Source organism: Cannabis sativa, chromosome 3 (genome assembly GCF_029168945.1).
Source record: "Cannabis sativa cultivar Pink pepper isolate KNU-18-1 chromosome 3, ASM2916894v1, whole genome shotgun sequence".
Taxonomy (NCBI): Eukaryota; Viridiplantae; Streptophyta; class Magnoliopsida; order Rosales; family Cannabaceae; genus Cannabis; species Cannabis sativa.
The window spans coordinates 73,917,780-73,938,162 of record NC_083603.1 but is presented as its reverse complement, the minus strand read 5'-3'; positions in this window follow the sequence as shown (position 1 = coordinate 73,938,162).

Below are 20,383 nucleotides of genomic sequence, written 5' to 3'. Positions count from 1 at the left end.
GGGTACGACATACTGAACACAGCCCTCCCTCACACAAACCACCCCAATTGTGAAAGTCCATTTGTCTTATTTAAATAATTGTATTAGGTTAATTATATTAGTCTAACCTAATTAAAATTGAATTAGCAACATAATTAGTTTTAAAATATATGAAATTTATTTTCATTAGATTATTTTGAAATTAATTTTAAAAAAACACTTAGTTTAATGAAATATATTCTAGATAGTACTTTCTAGTAACTAATTATATTTTATAATATTTAATTAGTTAGAAAAATATATTTAAGTTAAAAATTAATTATTTTAATTAATTTTAGATCATTCTAAATTAGAATATTTTCTTAGATATTAAATTATAATTAATAATTAAGTTGATTCTATTATAGATACTTAATTATTTGTTTCTTATATTTAATTAAATAGAAAATTAAATATTTAAGTTGATTTTATTGTAGACACTTAAATATTAGTTATTTTCAACGACATTTAATTAGATAGAAAATTATATTTAAGTTGGAAATTTTAATTTCAAAACAACTTAAATTAGAGTAATTTTCAAAATATATTTTATTTTATTTTATTAATCATTTCCCACTAAATTTTCAAATGTATTATTTAATGCATATATTTTTGATTTTTTTTTTTAAAAAAAAATAGATTAAAGTTAAAAATTAATTTTTAGTTTAATTTTAGTTCAACTTAAATGAAGTAAAATTTTCATTAATGATTTATTAAAATTAATAGACTAAAATAAATTATATTTTTTAACTATAAAATAAGTAATTAGTTAATGAAATATCTAGATAGTTATTTTTGTATACTTGTGGTATTTTTCTAGTTATATTTAATTAAATAGAAAATTAATAATTAAGTTGATATTATTCAAGATACTTAAATATTTGATATTTTTCTTATAAGTTTAATTGAATAGGAAATTTATATTTGTGTTGAAAATTAATTTATTAATTAATTTTGGACCAACATAAATTAGATTAATTTTTTAAGGATTTATTTTAATTATTTTATAATAAATTTTGAAAATATATTTATTTTAAATACATTGGATTTCGAATTTTGCTATATATTTATAGAAATTTAAATTTGAGTTACAAATTAATTTTAATTTGGACCAACTTAAATTGAGTAATTTTTGTAATATTTATTGAGAATTATTACTAAGATGGAAAATATTTTTTTTTTCAGATCTATCTAAGTATAATTTTATAAATATTAAATTAAAATTTATATTTGGATTTATCTAAATTAGTAATTTTAATTGAATAAATCTATATAATTAAAATAAATAGATTAAAATAAATATCAGGTGAAAATATACTTTAAATAATGAGCTTTATTATAAAGATATTCGATCTTCATTTTTGGTTCTACATAGGTCTTGTTTTAATGAGATTCATCCCCAATAGATGGACGTTCATTAACAATTTAACACCGTAGAATCTCGAGTGTGCTTTTATTTTTCTACACTGTTTGTTTTTCTGGTTTCTTCTGGAGTGACAGAGTTGTCTTCTAGCTATAAAAAAACTGTTGCAATACTAGTTTCATTATTTTGCATTTAATTAAGTATTTAATCAAATAATAAAACTATGAATATTAAAATACGAAATTTCAATTGGTATTTAAGCGGGTCACTAAACTCTTAGTGAGATCTTGAGATTATTTTATTCTATTTAATTTTTTTTGTGTGAGATGTCTTCGTTTGCAGAAGAAAGCTCCATTACTCGACCACCTTTGTTGAATGATTTTAATTATCCATATTGGAAGGTCAAGATGAGAGCATTCATCATTTCACAAGATAAGAAGGCTTGGAGAGCTATACTTACAGGCTGGTCGCAACCTACTAAAAATGACAATAAAGGTAATACTAATGTAAAACCTAAACTCAATTGAACTACTGAAGATGAAAAATTATTTGGTTATAACAATAAGGCTTTACATGCTATTTTTAATGGTGGTTGTGAAGGCTTTATTATTTGGTTGTAACGGACACGTGGGAAATCCTTCAAACTCAGTTTGAAGGTACCGATGATGTAACAAGATCACGTTTTACGATGTTTCAAACTAGATTTGATGAATTGAGAATCTCATTAATAGAAATTTTATCTGAATTTTATGAAAGATTATCTGATATTTCTATTGAGTTTTTTGCCTTGAGAGAAAATTAGATGAATCTGTCTTGGTTCAGAAAATTGTTCGTGTGCTTCCTAACAAGTTTGACACAAAATTGGTAGCAATGAAAGAGGCAAAAGATTTTGGAAAAATGAAAGTTGAAGAGCTCATGGGTTCATTAAGAACATTTGAGTTAAATCAATAAATCAAGAAAAAGGATAAGCAAAGGTTCTTGAGTGAGAAAAACAAAGGTATTGCTATTAAAGTTTCTAAAATTGACGGTTCTCATGATGAAAATGATCATGAAATTGGCTTGTTGCAAAAGAATTTTCAAACATACATGAGATCTATTGGAAATAAAGAGAATCTTCGAAAACCTCCAAGAGGTAACACTTCTCGTAACAATCTTTTAAAACCTTTTTCACTAACAATAAAAAGGGTATCCAATGCAAAGAGTGTGAAGGGTATGGTCATATCCAATATGAATGTGGCAATACCTTAAAGAAAAATAAAAAAGGTTTCAATGTTACTTGGAGTGATGACTCTAAGAGTAGTGAAGATGAAAAAGATAAAGTTGCTCTAACAAGTGTTTTGTCAAGAAATTTGCAGGAGAAAGGAAAATTCATATGTTTGAATAACACTTTGACTGATGACAATAAGAAAGAAGATGAATCAGACTCAGATGAGTAAAAACTGGATGAGAATTCTATGGCTGAATCTTACAAGGTAATGTTTTGTAAGTGGTTGGAAATTTATGTTGAAAATTATTCCTTGGTTAAATTCAATAAAGATTTGGTAACAACATCAAAGAACTTGAAGAAAAACATAAATATTGTGAATCTGAATTGATTTTAAAAGAGTCTAAAATTATCTCTTTAACTAAAGAACTTGAAAAATTGAAAAGAAATGTGAAAATATTAAATCCAGGTTCTAACATTTTTGAAGAGGTTTGAAATTCAAGACAAACGAGTCATGGTGGTTTGGGTTTTGTTAAGGCTCAATCTAAATCAAATACTAAATTTCTCAAATCTGTAATTTTGGTTTCTGGATGTTCCGACATTACTTTGCAGGATTCTGATTCTACAGGAAAATTGTTGGAAATTATTTTACCAGGATCTTAGATGTACTCACAAGTATGTTGTTTAACACTCTAAATATGAACTTTCTGAAACGATAAAATAAACACATATAAAGCTAAGAAAACCTTACATTGATGCAGCGGAATTAATGTCTCCTTCCACTCAGATCTCTAACCCTTGTATCCTTTCTGTCGCAGAGTATTATCAAGATCTGAGCCCGAATGTCCTTCTCTTTGTGTGTGATCCTTCGCAGTCTTCCAATCTATGATTGAGTTACTACTTGCTGTGTGTGGGCACTTACTCTATCACTAAGGTTCGAAATTTAGAAGAGGAAAAGAGAGAGAGAGGTTCGGCCAAGGAATAGAAAAGGGAAGGCTCAGTTTTTCTGAAAAATTGTTTTTCTGAAAAAGTAGTATGTTTTGACTGAGCAATCACTTTCTATTTATAGGCAACTACTAGGTTTAAGTTAGGAATTATTTGGAATTAAAATAATAAAAATATCAATTTGAAAATCCACATAAAGTGGTCGGCCATGGTGTGTATAATGGGCCCCATTTGGTTTTGCAGTTTTAACAAATTTTATTTCGATTTTCTCAAAAACGCCAATTTTCCAATTCTAACCTTTTAAATGCCAAAACTAATTATTTAATAACTAAAATAGATTATTAAATAATATTGTCATTTAATTTAATTATTAATTAGACATATAAAGTCTATTAATAAATAAATAAACCTAGAATCTCTTTTCGTTACAATTTCGCCCCTGCTTAGTGAAAATTCACAAATTAGACATAGTCTAACTTTAGAATTACAATTGACCAATAACGAATCAATTATTGAGTCTTACAAGCAGTATGTTCTCAACTAGAATGGGGACCATAGATCTATATCCTGAGCTTCCAATAAGTGAACCGAATTTACTAAGTAAATTCCTACTTATTAATTCTTCGTTGAATCCACTCTTAGAACTTAGAATTGCACTCTCAGACTTATAAAGAGCATATTATATGTTCCACGATATAGATATGCTATCTCATTTAACCATTGTTATAATCTTATTGTGATCAAAGATCCTCTATATAGATGATTTACATCGAGATGGGATAATTTTACCGTTCTCACCCCTCAATTTATTTTTCCCCTTAAAACACTTAGCTACCTGTAAATGATGTTTAGTGATCTAAGAATTAGTCACTTAAACAAGAGCTCATCCATTTACTTCTATTTGCTAAGCTCGAAGGGAATCATCACTTGACTTCTATACACCAGTAGAAGCTATAGATTTTATATTTATGTTCAGCACTCCCACTCAATCATACTATCATGTTCCCAAAATATACGTATCACCCTGACAAAAAAGTAGGCTTAGCTAATAAATCAAAGACATGAATAGTACTCCTGAGTTGAGCCTAAGCATATCAGGATTTAGATTCTTTTAATCTTAAGATCAACTACTGATATTGACTTGGAAAGATATAACGGTAAGTTTGTAATATCTTAACTAAGTTGCAATATCGGTCCAGTCCAATGTATACTCCATACATTCGAAACTAGTATACTTTACTAATGTCCTGGAAAGAACATAACACTTACTCCAAGTGTAAGTACACATCATCGCTGATTATCACATTAGTGTAAATCCAAAACTCTGATGAAACAGGGACTTAGTCTTTTGATTCATATGATCACAATCACATTCCACTGTGTTGACGATACTGTAATTGTGAATAAACATATGATATGGATTTAACTGATTTTGTGTGTAAATGTAATAAACGTATTAAACCATTAGCATGTAAAATTCATGCAAATATTAATCACTTCAAATTTCTTATATTGATTACTAATCCGATTGTAAAGAGTTTTATTTAGGGCATAAAACCCAAGAAACTCCCACTTGCACTAACATAAAACAAAGTGTACAAATAAGTCAATCTGATGTCTTGATCTTTAGATCAACTGTAGTATATTTGAATCCACCCAAACTTCTGGAAACTAGTTCATAAAAACATTTATGAAACATCATTTACTATATGCTTTACTCATCAAGGGATACTGAAATACTTATTGTTTTAAAGTACATCTGAATAAACAGAAGACATATCTCTCATATTTTAAAATATGGAATTGAGATAATACAGTGTAGACTTTTCTTCAGTAATATAACTTTCTGGTAATTTCGAATTTACAAAGTTATTAGTCTTCTCTGGTAGAGCTTGAATTATTATAGAATAATTCCTCCACCCCAAAGTAAGCACCATCTCATAATTTCGAATGAGTTGGTGAGATACAAGGATGACTGATATACAGTTCCTTAATATCTAACATATAGATCACTTTAATAAATCTTTCTTGAATATCTTCTAATGTTCCTTATTTGATTACATCTCAGATAGCTCCCACTCAATAGCAGATGTCTGGTTAAATAATGCATTTAACCTCTTTATTGTTTGGAGAGTTATCTAGTTGTGACTTTTGTATTAGTCTGAAACTTTAAGTTAAGACTAAGTCATCAACATAGCAGACTAGTATTTGAAGTGAAAAATACTTGCTAGAGATTAAGTAATTAAGATACCATAAAATTTTATGAGGATTAAGAATTTTTGGTTAGATTTGCTTTTCAGTAGTGTTCTTAAGTTCCTATCACAAGTATCAACCTAATGAAGATGGGTAAAGAATTTTAAAATTCTCCCGCTCAATTAAGGTAGTGTGAAACATTATTAAAGAACTTTTATAGATATCATTATTTACTACAACAGTAAAACGAATTGGAACATACAATCATGATCAAGGATTTATATTGATAATAGCTAATTCATTATATAACTTCCATGTTTAAAGAAAATATGTGTTACATAGGGTATTGTGGAATAAACTCCACCCCTAAGTATATAGAGATTATGATCCACCCCTAAAGGTTGTAAAGGTCATGATTCTCTAAGTGTAATAGAGTTTATGTGGAGTTGAATACTATCCAGAGTTCATTAGATATAAAAGATCATTGAACTGCATAGTTTTCTTAACTTTTCTCTACCCCTATCAGATCAAAAAATCCTTTTATTAAACAAATTCTTAATAATTGTATTAGAATTAACAATTATTCATAAACATATAATTAATTTCTAGTGTTTATTTAATATAACTCTATGAAGAGTTGTAAATATTATAGAATTTGCATCAATAATAAAAACACTTACACATACAAACATATAAATATAATGTGGTAATTGTGTTGAAAGATAAAGTAAATGAAGCTCAATCTCATTAATTGCAATTGGTTTGAAAATAAAATAAACTTTATTAATATAAAAAATATTGCAAAAATATGAGAAAAACAGGGATAAAAATCCCTAACTAAAATTCGAAATCCAAATTGTCTTTAAACTAAAACAATTAATTCAAAAATAGATAGAAGAGCTTCATCTTCATCTGGACGATTTCACCCTTTGGTCCAACTTTCCGATCCAACTCATGAAGATAGTATCTGAGTTCAAGTAGCTTGGCCTATAAGAAGAAGAAACAAATAAACAAAGTTAGTCTAGAATCATAAATCCAATTGGATAATAATTCACTAAAACTCTTAAAGTTTATAGAAAGAAATACCTTGTTTCTTTGCGAGAAGTTTAGGACACTGGGGTTTCCAATGACCTTTCTCATTGCAGTAGAAACACTTTCCTTTGAGTGTAGCATCACCAGAAGCAGCAGTCTTTTTGATTTTCATGGCTTTTGCACGCTTCTTGGTGTTCTTCCACTTCTTCTTCGATTTGGGTTTCGAAGCAGAGGCAACATTTGCTTCAGGTTTGACCGTCCCATTACCATTCCCAGAATTTTGAGGCTTACTCCCTTTCTTCTTGGGTCCTCCAATCAAATTTTCATAAGTTTGAAGATCATTGACTAACTCATGAAAGTCTATGTCCTTCTTATTCATGACATAATTTGATGTATAGGGCAGAAATGCTGGAGTCAGACTATTCAAGATAAGGCTTACTTGAGTAGTATGATCCATTTCAGCACCATGATCCTGGGCTTCTTGGAAATAACTTGCCATGAGGAGAACTTGATCACGCACGTTTTGATGGGGTTCCATCCGTGCATTGGTGTACTTCTTAGTCGCGTCAAAGCGAGACTGAAGAGATGCCCTACCGAATAGCTCAGTTAACTTCGTCATTACTTCAGCAGCCTTTTCGGTTTTAAAAAACCGAGTTTTGAGGGTGTCAACCATGCTGGAAAGCATAAAGTATAGAGCTTTGTCATTTGCTTTCTGCCAACGCTCATACTTTTCTTTCATAGCTTTGGATGCATTATCCCCCGGCACTTCAGGAGAAGGCTCAGTTAACACAAACAAGGCACTTTCTCCTATGAGAGCAATATTAATGTTCTCATTCCATTTAGGAAAGTTAGATCCATTTAGCTTACTTTTAGTCAACAGTGATAACATGGAATTCATCATGATTATACAGGATACTAAAAAAATAATAAATAGAAATCAATAATGGTTTAACACAAAATCAATTCAGAAATTATAAGCACATAGCATGTAGGAATGATATGAGAAAATACTAAAAAAAAATTCAATCCTAAATAATTTCCAAGGTTTTTCAACAAACTAATATCAGTGTCCCGTTTAGGCGAGAGTCAAAGCTACCATCCATTGAATAGAGTTGTCAGCTCATCTAAAATGTTAAACATTCTAGCAACCTTTTATTCGATCAAGATTGGAATCCAGCGTTGTCCTGTTTAGGCGAGAGTCAAGGATATTCTATCTTATGAGCTTCTACCATTGTTTCATAATTTGCAAGTCAAATATGGTCGCCACCATTAGGGTGATCCATACCATATAAAACACTTACAAACTACTTATCTTTCGAGATTAAACGGTGTGAAATTTCTAATGAACGTTCCTCCATTAGGGAGGATTACTCACTAAAACAAACGCGATGTAAAACCAACAATGGAGATCGAATATCTTAATAATAATAAAGCTCATTCTTTAAAATGTATTTTCTTTATTATTCTAATAAATATATTCATTAAATATCAAATTTAGAATTAAAATTCAAAATAAGAATTTAATTTAATATTTATAAAATTATACTTAGATGGTGATTGAAATAAAATGAATTATATCCATCTTAGTAGTAATTTTAAAATATAAATATTAAGAAAAATTAATTTAAGTTGTATTAATTTAAATTAATTAGCAACTTAAAATAAATTTTCATGAGAATATATTTATTGTGTTCGAAAAAATAAAGTATAAAACTATACAAATTTTCGAAAATATTAAATAATAAATACTTCGAAAAAATACTTCAAGCAAAAATATCACCTATCTAGATTTTCCTTTGACTAATTAATTCAATTTCTAATAATATATTTAAATTCATTTATTTTAAATTGATCAATAGATGAAAAAATCATTGATTTAAGTTGGTCCAAGAATTAATTAAAATAAATAATTAATTTACAACTTAATCTATTTTTCAAGAAAAAAATTCAAAAACATCTAGCATAATTAAAATGCAATTTTCGAAATTGATTAATAAAATAAAGAAAAATATATTTTGAAAATTATTTAAATTTAAGTTGAAAAATTAAATTTCAACCTAAAAATAATTTTTTATTTAATTAAGTGTCATGAAAAAATATATATTTAAGTATCATGATGAAAATTAACTTAGATATTTAATTTTTCAATTTAATTAAATGTATTAAATTTAAGAAATAAATAATTAAGAGTAGAGAAGGCTTAATTATTAATTTCTAGTTTAATACTAGGAAAAATATACTTAAAGAAAATTGTACCAAAATTAATTATTTAAATAATTAATTTCACAATGTGTATATTTTCCTATTGAAATATTAGAAATAATAATTAGTCTAGAAATAACTTATCTAGAAAATATCTTATTTGACTAAGTATCTTTTCAAAAAAAAATTGAAGAATATCTAATTTAAGTTGTTAGAAAAAATCTAGAACTTAAATATTTTCAAATTTAGATTTAATTAAATATTAAAATTAAGTTATAACCACTTAATTTGAAAAATATTCCATTTTAAATTTAAAACTAACTTAAAAAATATCTTAAGAATCTTTAATTACTAATGCCTAGAATTCCTCAACTTAATTTTAAATTTAAATAAAATATTCAAATTTAAGTTAGATATGAAAAATCAGTTAAAATAACTAATTTATAACTTAAATAGGAATTTTAATTAAATAAGCTCCAGAAAGAATCCAGTTAGTTAAAATTCTTTATTTAATTAAATACAAGAAAAATACAAATAGTTTATCTAGAAATAATATCTAAAACTAAAAGTGTTTTTCTTAAAATTAACTTTAAAATATTAAAATGAAAATAAATTTTCATATATTTTAAAAGTTAATTATGTTGCTAATTCAATTTTATTAGGTTAAACTAACTTAATTAACCTATCACAGTTATTCAAATCAGGCAAATTGGCCTTCACAATTGGGGTAGTTCATGTGAGGGGGTGCTGGGTTCAGTATGTCGTACCCACTTCTATGGCTCCCAACTCTCACACAAGGCCCAAAAGAGAGGAATTTAACCTTAAAATAAATAACTGTTATTAATTGAATAGTTTCAAAAACTAAATGGATCTTAATAAAATCTATCATGGTGTGACATTTTATTTAGCAACAACCTATATGCATCTATATAATAAAATAAACATATAGGCTCACACAGGTACACATTTGGACGGATCCTATCATGTTACTAGGTCATACACAGATGAAAGAAGATTGTAAATTTTACCTGTTACAAATTATTTACTTGACCAAGGGAGCCATGAGTTAAAATCAGATCATTGGATCTGTCAACAAGTTAACCATGGTTATTTGCAATCAAGTAATAATAGGTTTTAAAAACTTACAAGCAAGCTAAAACACATACTCCTGCAAAAAGGTTAGCTGGATAGTTGGATGTAGGATTTATTTAATTTTAAATAAATAAATTTCGAAAAAAATAATTAAATAATTAAATAAAATTAATATTTAATTTTTTGGAAAAATAAAAAATTATTTATTTATTTTTCAAAAATAATAATAGAATAATATGTAAAATTTGCTAACTACTTTTAAAAATTAAATGTTATTTTATAAATAAAAAATTCAATAAAAATTAAAAAAGATAAATAAATATCATTTTCAGATTTTAGATTTAATTTAAATAAATAAAATAACAAAATTTAAAAGTTAGCAAAATATCTTACATCTATTTTAAATATCATGATTATAGTTACTTATTTTAAATTTAAATAAGGTCAAATTATTTTAAAAAAATTTAATTTAAAAAATTAATATCTGACCTTAAATTTAAAAAGTAAGATAAGATATAATAAAATTTAAAAATAAGATAGATAATTAAGCAAAAAGATAGATATTTACTATTTTCAAATTCAAATTACACTAATATCATGAATTAAATTAAAAAAAATATTAAATAATCTAATTATGATAATTAGAATTGAAATAGGAATAGTAAATGTCTAAATACAAAACTACACAATAAATCGGAAGTTAAATTCATGAAAAAGCATGAAAAATCGAAGAAAAACGAAAAAAATGCGAGCTGTACGGACGGTATGCTGTGCATACTCGTCCACGCGCGCATGAGGGGTGCTGGGCCGAGAAATCACGGCGCAAGGTGGGATTTGCAGGGTTTCCGCGCACGCATGGTTGATTCAGACAGCAAGCTCGGTCGATGCTGTCTAAATTCGTGTTGTCCACGCGCGTGGCCCTGTTGCACGACCCTGATTTTTTCCGAAACTTCAAAAAATCATAATTAAGTCAAATTAAATCGAAATTGAGTTCTGTAAAAAAGTAAATTGCTTAATTTTTTTCCATACTATCCAATAAAATTAATTCCAAAAACAAAATTTCAATTATTTTTCACGAAAATTCACAAACATCAATCAATCATCATATAACACGCAGCACAACATGAAACCATCCAAATAACAAATAATCGTTTTAAAGTCCAAATTTCTTGCAAGCAAATCAATTACCATGGCTCTGAGGCCAGTCGTTGGAAATTATTTTACCAGGATCTTAGATCTACTCACAAATATGTTGTTTAACACCCTAAATATGAACTTTCTAAAACGATAAAATAAACACATATAAACTTAAGAAAACCTTACATTGATGCAACGGAATTAATGTATCCTTCCACTCAGATCTCTAACCCTTGTATCCTTTCTGTCGCAGAGTATTATCAAGATCTGAGCCCGAATGTCCTTCCCTTTGTGTGTGATCCTTCCCAGTCTTCCAATCTATGATTGAGTTACTACTTGCTGTGTGTGGGCACTTACTCTATCACTAAGGTTCGAAATTTAGAAGAGTAAAAGGGAGAGAGAGGTTCGGCCAAGGAATAGAAAAGGAAAGGCTCAGTTTTTCTGAAAAATTGTTTTTCTGAAAGGTAGTATGTTTTGACTGAGCAATCACTTTCTATTTATAGGCAACTACTAGGTTTAGGTTAGGAATTATTTGGCATTAAAATAATGAAAATATCAATTTGAAAATCCACATGAAGTGGCCGACCATGGTGTGTATAATGGGCCCCACTTGGTTTTACAGTTTTAACAAATTTTATTTCTATTTTCTCAAAAAACGCCAATTTTCCGATTCTAACATTTTAAATGCAAACACTAATTATTTAATAACTAAAATAGATTATTAAATAATATTGTCATTTAATTTAATTATTAATTAGACATATAAAGTCTATTAATAAATAAATTAACCTAGAATCTCTTTTCTTTCCAATTTCGCCCCTGCTTAGTGAAAATTCACAAATTAGACATAGTCTAACTTTAGAATTACAATTGACCAACCACGAATCAATTATTGAGTCTTTCAAGCAGTATGTTCTCAACTAGAATGGGCACCATGATCTATATGCTGAGCTTCCAATAAGTGAACCGAATTTACGAAGTAAATTCCTACTTATTAATTCTTCGTTGAATCCACTCTTAGAACTTAGAATTGCACTCTCAGACTTATATAGAACATATTATATGTTCCACAATATAGATATGCTATCTCATTTAACCATTGTTATAATCTTATTGTGATCAAAGATCCTTTATATAGATGATTTACATCGAGATGGGATAATTTTACCATTCTCACCCCTCAATGTATTTTGCCCCTTAAAACACTTAGCTACCTATAAATGATGTTTAGTGATCTAAGAATTAGTCACTTAAACAAGAGCTCATCCATTTACTTCTATTTGCTAAGCTTGAAGGGAATCATCACTTGACTTCTATACACCAGTAGAAGCTATAGATTCCATATTTATGTTCAGCACTCCCACTCAATCATACTATCATGTTCCCAAAATATACGTATCACCCTGACCCAAAAGTAGGCTTAACTAATAAATCAATGAACATGAATAGTACTCCTGAGTTGAGCTTAAGCATATCAGAATTTAGATTCTTTTAATCTTAAGATCAACTACTGATATTGACTTGGAAAGATATAACGGTAAGTTTATAATATCTTAACTAAGTTGCAATATCAGTCCAGTCCAATGTATACTACATACATTCGAAACTAGTATACTTTACTAATGTCCTGGAAAGAACATAACACTTACTCCAAGTGTAAGTACACATCATCGCTGATTATCACATTAGTGTAAATCCAAAACACTGATGAAACAGGGACTTAGTCTTTTGATTCATATGATCACAATCACATTCCACTATGTTGACGATACTGTAATTGTGAATAAATATATGATCTGGATTTAACTGATTTTGTGTGTAAATGTAATAAACATATTAAACCATTAGCATGTAAAATTCATGCAAACATTAATCACTTCAAATTTCTTATATTGATTACTCATCAGATTGTAAAGAGTTTTATTTAGAGCATAAAACCCAACAAAAATGTACTACTACTACAGAAAATAGGTAGTTTGGTAAGTTTGGCAATCCCAAAGGAAATAGGAATCTATTCATTCTTATATGCCATTTTTGTGGAAGAAAAGGTCACATTCAACCTAGATGTATTACAATGCAAAACATGTTTAATTCTAAATATTTTGGAAAGAAATATGTTTCTCAAAAATAAATGTTTGGTTGTTTCTTCTTGTTTTAAATCAATTGCTTCTCAAATGTGGTATTTTGACTGTGGTTGTTCTAGGCATATGACAGGTGAAAAAGACTATCTTGACAACATTATACCAGTGTAATGTGGAGATGTTACTTTTGGTAATGGTCTTGTTGGAAAAGTACTAAGGATGGGAACTCTTAATTTTGAAGGTCTACCCAGGCTTAAGAATGTAATGTTGGTTAAAGGACTAAGTGTTAATTTCCTTGGCATTAGTCAAATTTGTGATCAGGATTACACTATTAATTTTGATAGTAGTCATTGTTATTTTCTTAATAATAGAGATGAAACTATTATGCTACTTGTCACTCTACTCTTGATAACACCACTGATGTAAAACTTGGACACATTCATTACGAAAATCTAAAAGAATTATTCAATGTAGGGATTTTCACAGGATTACCTAAATTGGATAAAGAAGCTCTAGGCAAAGGCAGACCATGTCAGTTCGGCAATCAACCAAAAACATCTTACAGAAATGTTACTGATATGTACACTTTTGGAGTTCTTAAAATTCTTAACCTGGACCTGATGGTCCAATTCAGATTGAAAGTTTGAATGGTAAAAGATATTTTTCTATGTGTATAGATGATTTCTCTTGGTTTTTCATGGGTAGAATTTTTTTAGAGAAAAGTTGATACTTTTGATAGTTCATTTTAAGAGTGATCAGGGAAAAGATTTTGAAAATACTGTGTAGGATGAATCTTATGGTATTTTTCATTAATTTTTTGCTCCTAAAATTCCTAAACAAAATGGAGTTGTTGAGGATCCCCACCTTCTTGATCATGTTTATAAGTTAGACGAGGCTTTGTATAGCTTGAAACAAGCACCCCAAGCTTGGTATGAGCATCTTTCTGAGGTTTTACTTTCTTATGATTATAGAAGAGGAAATATTGATAAAACACTATTAATCAAAAACATTCAATTTGATAATATTTTTGCTCAATGATATGTTGATGATATTGTTTTTGAATTTACTTCTAACTCTGAAGTGTAGATTTTTGTCCAACAAATGCAGTGAGAGTTTGAAATGAGCATGGTAGGCCAACTCACCTATTTTTTGGGTCTCCAAGTTAAACAAAATGATAAAGACATATGTTTGTTTCTTAGAGTAAATATGCAAAGAACTTGGTGAAAAAGTTTGGTATTAGAAAAGCCAAACATGCTAATACTCCTAAGATCACAATCTTGAAATTATCTAAAGATGAACAAGGGGTAAAGGTAGATCCTACTTTTTATCGAAGTATGATTGGTAGTTTGCTTTATCGTAGTGCTAATCATCGTGATATTTGTTCTAGTGTTTGTATTTGTGCTCGCTATCAAGGGAATCCCATAGAATCTCATATTTATTCTGTGAAAAGAATCATTTGATATGTAAATAGTACTGTTGATTTTGGGATTTTTTTAAGAACACTAATTCTAATCTAGTTTGTTTCAGTGGTGTTGATTGGACAAGTAATGTAGATGAGAGATTATGCACTAGTGGCAGATGTTTCTATCTTGGAAACAATATTGTATCATGGCACAACAAGAAGTAAAACTCAATCTCTCTATCCACTGCAGAGGCTGAGTACATTGTAATGGGTAGTTGTTGTACCCAATTGTTATAGATGAAACAAGTGATGGAAGATTATGGATTTGATTTGAAAATTTTAACTACTTCTGTGATAATACTAGTGCTATAAATACTTCAAAAAATTTTGTTCAACACTCTCGCACAAAGCACATAGACATTGGTCATCACTTTATTAAAGAGCTTGTGGAAAATAAAATACTTGTCTTAGAATATATTGAAACTAGTAAACAAATCCCAACTATTTTTACTAAAGCTCTTCATTCGGTTCGATTTATCTCTCTAAGGAAATCCTTAGGGATTTACACTGCTTAATGAATGTATGCTTCATGGTCCTTGATTTTTGCGTTGACTTAATGTTCATAATGTTGGGTTTTATGCCCTAAATAAAACTCATTTCAATATAATCAGATTTACTTATTAGTATAGATCAGAAATAACATTTAATGTTGCATGGTTCACATGATTTATTTCATGATTATATGTACATAATGTATAAATTCATCTGAAACCCTTTTCACATACTTAATCCCGTTTATTGTGCTGTCAACACATTGGAAAGTAAACATGACTATGTGAATAAAGTTTCCTAGATTTATAAAACTTAGGGTTTTACTGATATGATAATCTACAACAGAGTTTACTTGCATTTGGAGAAATGCTATGTTCTTTCCAGAGCATTGGTTAAAGTAAAGCTCAGGTTGGATGCATGGAGTATGCATCGGAAGGGATCGATATTGAACTTTGACTTAGATTTATTACACTTACAGTAATATCTATTCAAGTCAATATCACCTAGTTGATCCTAGATCAAATGATCTTAATGCTGTTATGATTAGGCTCAATCTCAGGAGGCTATTCGTGTTCTTTGATTTGTTAGTTAAGCCTACTTTTAGGTCAGGGTGATACGTACATTTTGGGAACACGGTAGTGCAATTGAGTGGGAGCGCTAACATAAACATGGAATCTATAGCTTCTATCTGGCGAATAGTAAGTAAAGGATGATCTCCTTCGAGCTTGACCAAACGAAAATAAATGGTGGAGATCTCATTTCACATAAGCTGAAATATCATTTATACGGGGTTAAGTGTTTTAAGGATTAAATACATTGTAGGGTGTAACGGTAATCTAATCCCTTTACAGTGTAGATCATTCATATAGAGGATCATTGATCAAATTAGGATTATAACAATGGATAACTAATGATGTGTCTATATGGTGGAACATATAGAGCATTCTATATACTGAGAGTGCAATTCTAAGTTCTATGCGTGGGTTCAACGAAGAATTAATAAGTTAGTGAATTTTAGTAATAAATTCTTGATCTACTTATTGGAAGCTCGGTTATAAAGACCATGGTCCCCGCACTAGTTGAGATAATATTGCTTGTAAGACTCATGTAATTGGTTTTGATTAATCAATTATAATTCTCAATTTAGACTATGTCTATTTGTGAATTTTTGCACTAAGTAAGGGCGAAATTGTAAAGAAAGAGTTTTAGGGGCATATTTGTTAATTATGATACTTTGTATGGTTCAATTAATAAATATGATAAATGACAATATTATTTAATAATTATTTATAGTTATTAAATAGTTAGAATTGGCATTTAAATGGTTGAATTAGAAAATTGGCGTTTTTGAGAAAATCAGATGCAGAAAAGATAAAACTGCAAAATTGCAAAAAGTGAGGCCCAAATCCACTTGGCATGGCCGACCACTTTTGTAGGGAATTTAAACTGATATTTTTCATTATTTTAATGCCAAATAATTCAAACCTAACCCTAGTGGAATGCTATAAATAGATAGTGAACGCTTTAGGAAATTTACACTTAAATTTTCTACTTTTTCCTTCAGAGAAAAACCTGAGCCTTTCTCTCTAACTATCTTTAGCCGCCACTTCTTCTTTCTCTTCCCTCTTGAATTTCGAAATACTTAGTGTAAGAGTAGTGCCCACACACAACAAGTGATACCTTACTCATAGTGAGGAAGATCGTGAAGAAAGACTTTCAGCAAGAAGGAGTTTCAGCACTAAAGAATCAGAGAAAGAGATCCAGGTTTAGATGTTGATAATGCTCTGCTACAGAAAGGAATCAAGGGCTAGATATCTGAACGGAAGGAGTCATTATATTCCGCTGCACCCAATGTAAGGTTTCCTAAACTTTATATGTGTTTATTTCATCGTTTTATAAAGTTCATATTTAGGGTGTTAGTCAACGTACTTGTGAGTAGATCTAAGATCTTGGTAAAATAATTTCCAACAACTGGCCTCAGAGCCATGGTAATTGATTTGCTTGCAAGAAATTTGGACTTTAAAACGATTGTTTGATGTTTTGGATGGTATCATGTTGTATTCAGTGTTATTTGATGATTGATTGATGTTTGTGAAGTTTCGTGAAAAATAATTGAATATTTGTTTCTGGAATTATTTTTATTGGATAGTATGGAAAAATTAAGCAAGTTACTTTTTACAGAACTCAATTTCGATTTAATTTGAATTAGTTATGATTTTTTGAAGTTTCGGAAAAATTTCGGGATTTAGCAACAAAGTTGCGCGCGCGGAAATCATGCAGATTTTCCCTGCGCCGAGTTTGCACGCCCAAATCACCCATGCACGCGCGTGGACGGGTATGCACAGCATCCCGTCCGTACAGCTTGCAATTTTTTCGTTTTTTCATGCTTTTTCATGGAATTAACTTCAGATGTTTTGTGTAGTTCTTTATTTATACATTTACTATTCCTAATTCAATTCTAATTATCATAATTAAATTTATTAATATTTTTTAAATTTAATTCATGATATTAGTGTAATTTGAATTTAAAAATAGTAAGTATCAATCTTTCTTTGCTTAATTATCTATCTTATTTTTAAATTTGATTATATCTTATCCTATTTTTAAATTTAAGGTCAGATTTTAAATTTTTAAATTAATTTTTTTTTAAATAATTTGACCTTATTTAAATTTTAAATAAGATAACTATAATCATGTAATTTTAAATAGATGTAAGATATTTTGCTAACTTTTCAATTTTGTTATTTTATTTACTTAAATTACATTTAAAATCTGAAAAATATATTTATTTATCTTTTTTAATTTTTTATTTAATTTTTATTTATAAAATAACATTAAATTTTTAAAAAGTAGTTAGCAAATTTTGAAATGATATTTAGGTTGGTTGAAACCTCATTTTTCAAAATTGTAGGTTTAATTTTAAATTATTTTTTTAATTTCGAAATTTTTAATTTTTAATTTTATTTTATTATTTTTGAAATTAATTTTTTTTTTATTTTATTAATTTTTCGAAATTATTTATTTAAAATTAAATAAATCCTACATCCAACTATCCAGCTAACCTTGTTGCAGGAGTATGTGTTTTAGCTTGTTTGTAAGTTTTTAAAACCTATTATTGCTTGATTGCAAATAGTCATGGTTAACTTGTTGACAGATCCAATGATTTGATTTTAACTCATGGCTCCCTTGGTCAAGTAAATAATTTGTAACAGGTATATTTACAATCTTCTTTCATCTGTGTATGACCTAGCAACATGATAGGATCCATCCAAATTTTGTGCCTGTGTGAGCCTATATGTTTAATTTTATTATAGATGCGTATAGGTTGTTGTTGTTGAATAAAATATCATAGTTTTTGATAGATTTTATTTAGGCCCATTTAGTTTTGAGCCTATTCAATTAATAACAGTTGTTCATTTTAAGGTTAAATTCATCTCTTTTGGGCCTTGTGTGAGAGTTGAGAGCCATAGTAGTGGGTACGACATACTGAACCCAACACCCCCTCACATGAACCACCCCAATTGTGAAGGCCCATTTGCCTGATTTGAACAAGTGTACTAGGTTAATTAAACTAGTTTAACCTAATAAAATTGATTAGCAACATAATTAATTTCATTTATTTTGAAACTAATTTAAGAAAACCATAGTTTAAAGAATTTTTATTCTAAGCTTAACTATATGAATTTTCTTGTATTTAATTAAATATATAATTATAACCATCTAGATTCTTTCTGAAGCTTAATTTAAATTTTTCATTAAATATTCCTATTTACGTTGATATTTAGTTATCTATAACAAACCAACTTAAATCTGAATATCTTTTGGATTTACAATTTCAAAATTAACTTGAGGAATTTTAGGCATTGGTTATTAAGATTCTTTAGATATTTTTTTTAAGTTGATATCTTTTCGAATATTAACTTAAAATGGAATATTTTTAAATTAAGTGGTTACAACTTAATTTTTGATATTTAATTAAATTTAATTTGAAAAATATTTAAGTTCTAGATTTTTTCTAATACAACCTAAATTAGATTTTTTTTCAAATTTTGTGGAAAAGATACTTAGTCAAATAAGATATTTTCTAGATAGTAATTTCTAGACTACTTATTATTTCTAATATTAAATAGGAAAATATTCTACATTGTGAAATTAATTATTTAAATAATTAATTTTGGTACAATTTATTTTAAGTATATTTTTCCTAGTATTAAACTAGAGATTAATAATTAAGCATTCTCTACACTTAATTATTTATTTCTTGAATTTAATACATTTAATTAATTTGAAAATTAAATATCTAAGTTGATTTTCATCATGATACTTAAATATTTCTTTTTCATGACACTTAATTAAATAAAAAATTATTTTTCATTGAAATTTATTTTTTCAACTAAATTTAAATAATTTTCAAAATATATTTTTTCTTTATTTTATTAATCAAATTTCGAAATTGTATTTCTTAAATGCTGGAATTTCGAATTTTATTTGAAAAATAGATTAAAGTTGTAAGTTATTTATTTTAATTTTGGACCAACTTAAATCAATAATTTTTTCATTTAATGATTAATTAAAATAAATGAGAAAGTATATTTTATTAGAAATTTAATTAATTAGTCAAACGAAAATCTAGATAGGTGATATTTTTGCTTGAAATATTTTTCTAGTGTATTTAATTAAATAGAAAATTAATATTTAAGTTGATTTTCATCATCATACTTAAATATTTGAAATTTTTCTTATATATATTTAATTAAATAGGAAAATTATATTTTTTTTGTTGTAAATTAATTTTATTAATTAATTTTGGGTCAACATTAAATTAGAATAATTTTTTCTAGGATTTATTTTAACATGCATATTCGAAAATTGTATTCTTAAATACTTTAATTTTTCGAAATGCAATATATATTTATAGAAAATTAAATTTGAGTTGTAAATTAATTTAAATTAATTTTGTAACAACTTAAATTAAATATTTTTCTAAATATTTATTGGAAATTATTACTAAGATGGAAATAATTCATGTTATTTTCATATCCATCTAAGTAAAATTTATAAATATTAAATTAAAATTTATATTTAGAATTTTTCATTCTAAATTAGAAATTTTAATGAAATAAATATATATTTAAAATAAATAGATTAAATAAAGAGAATCA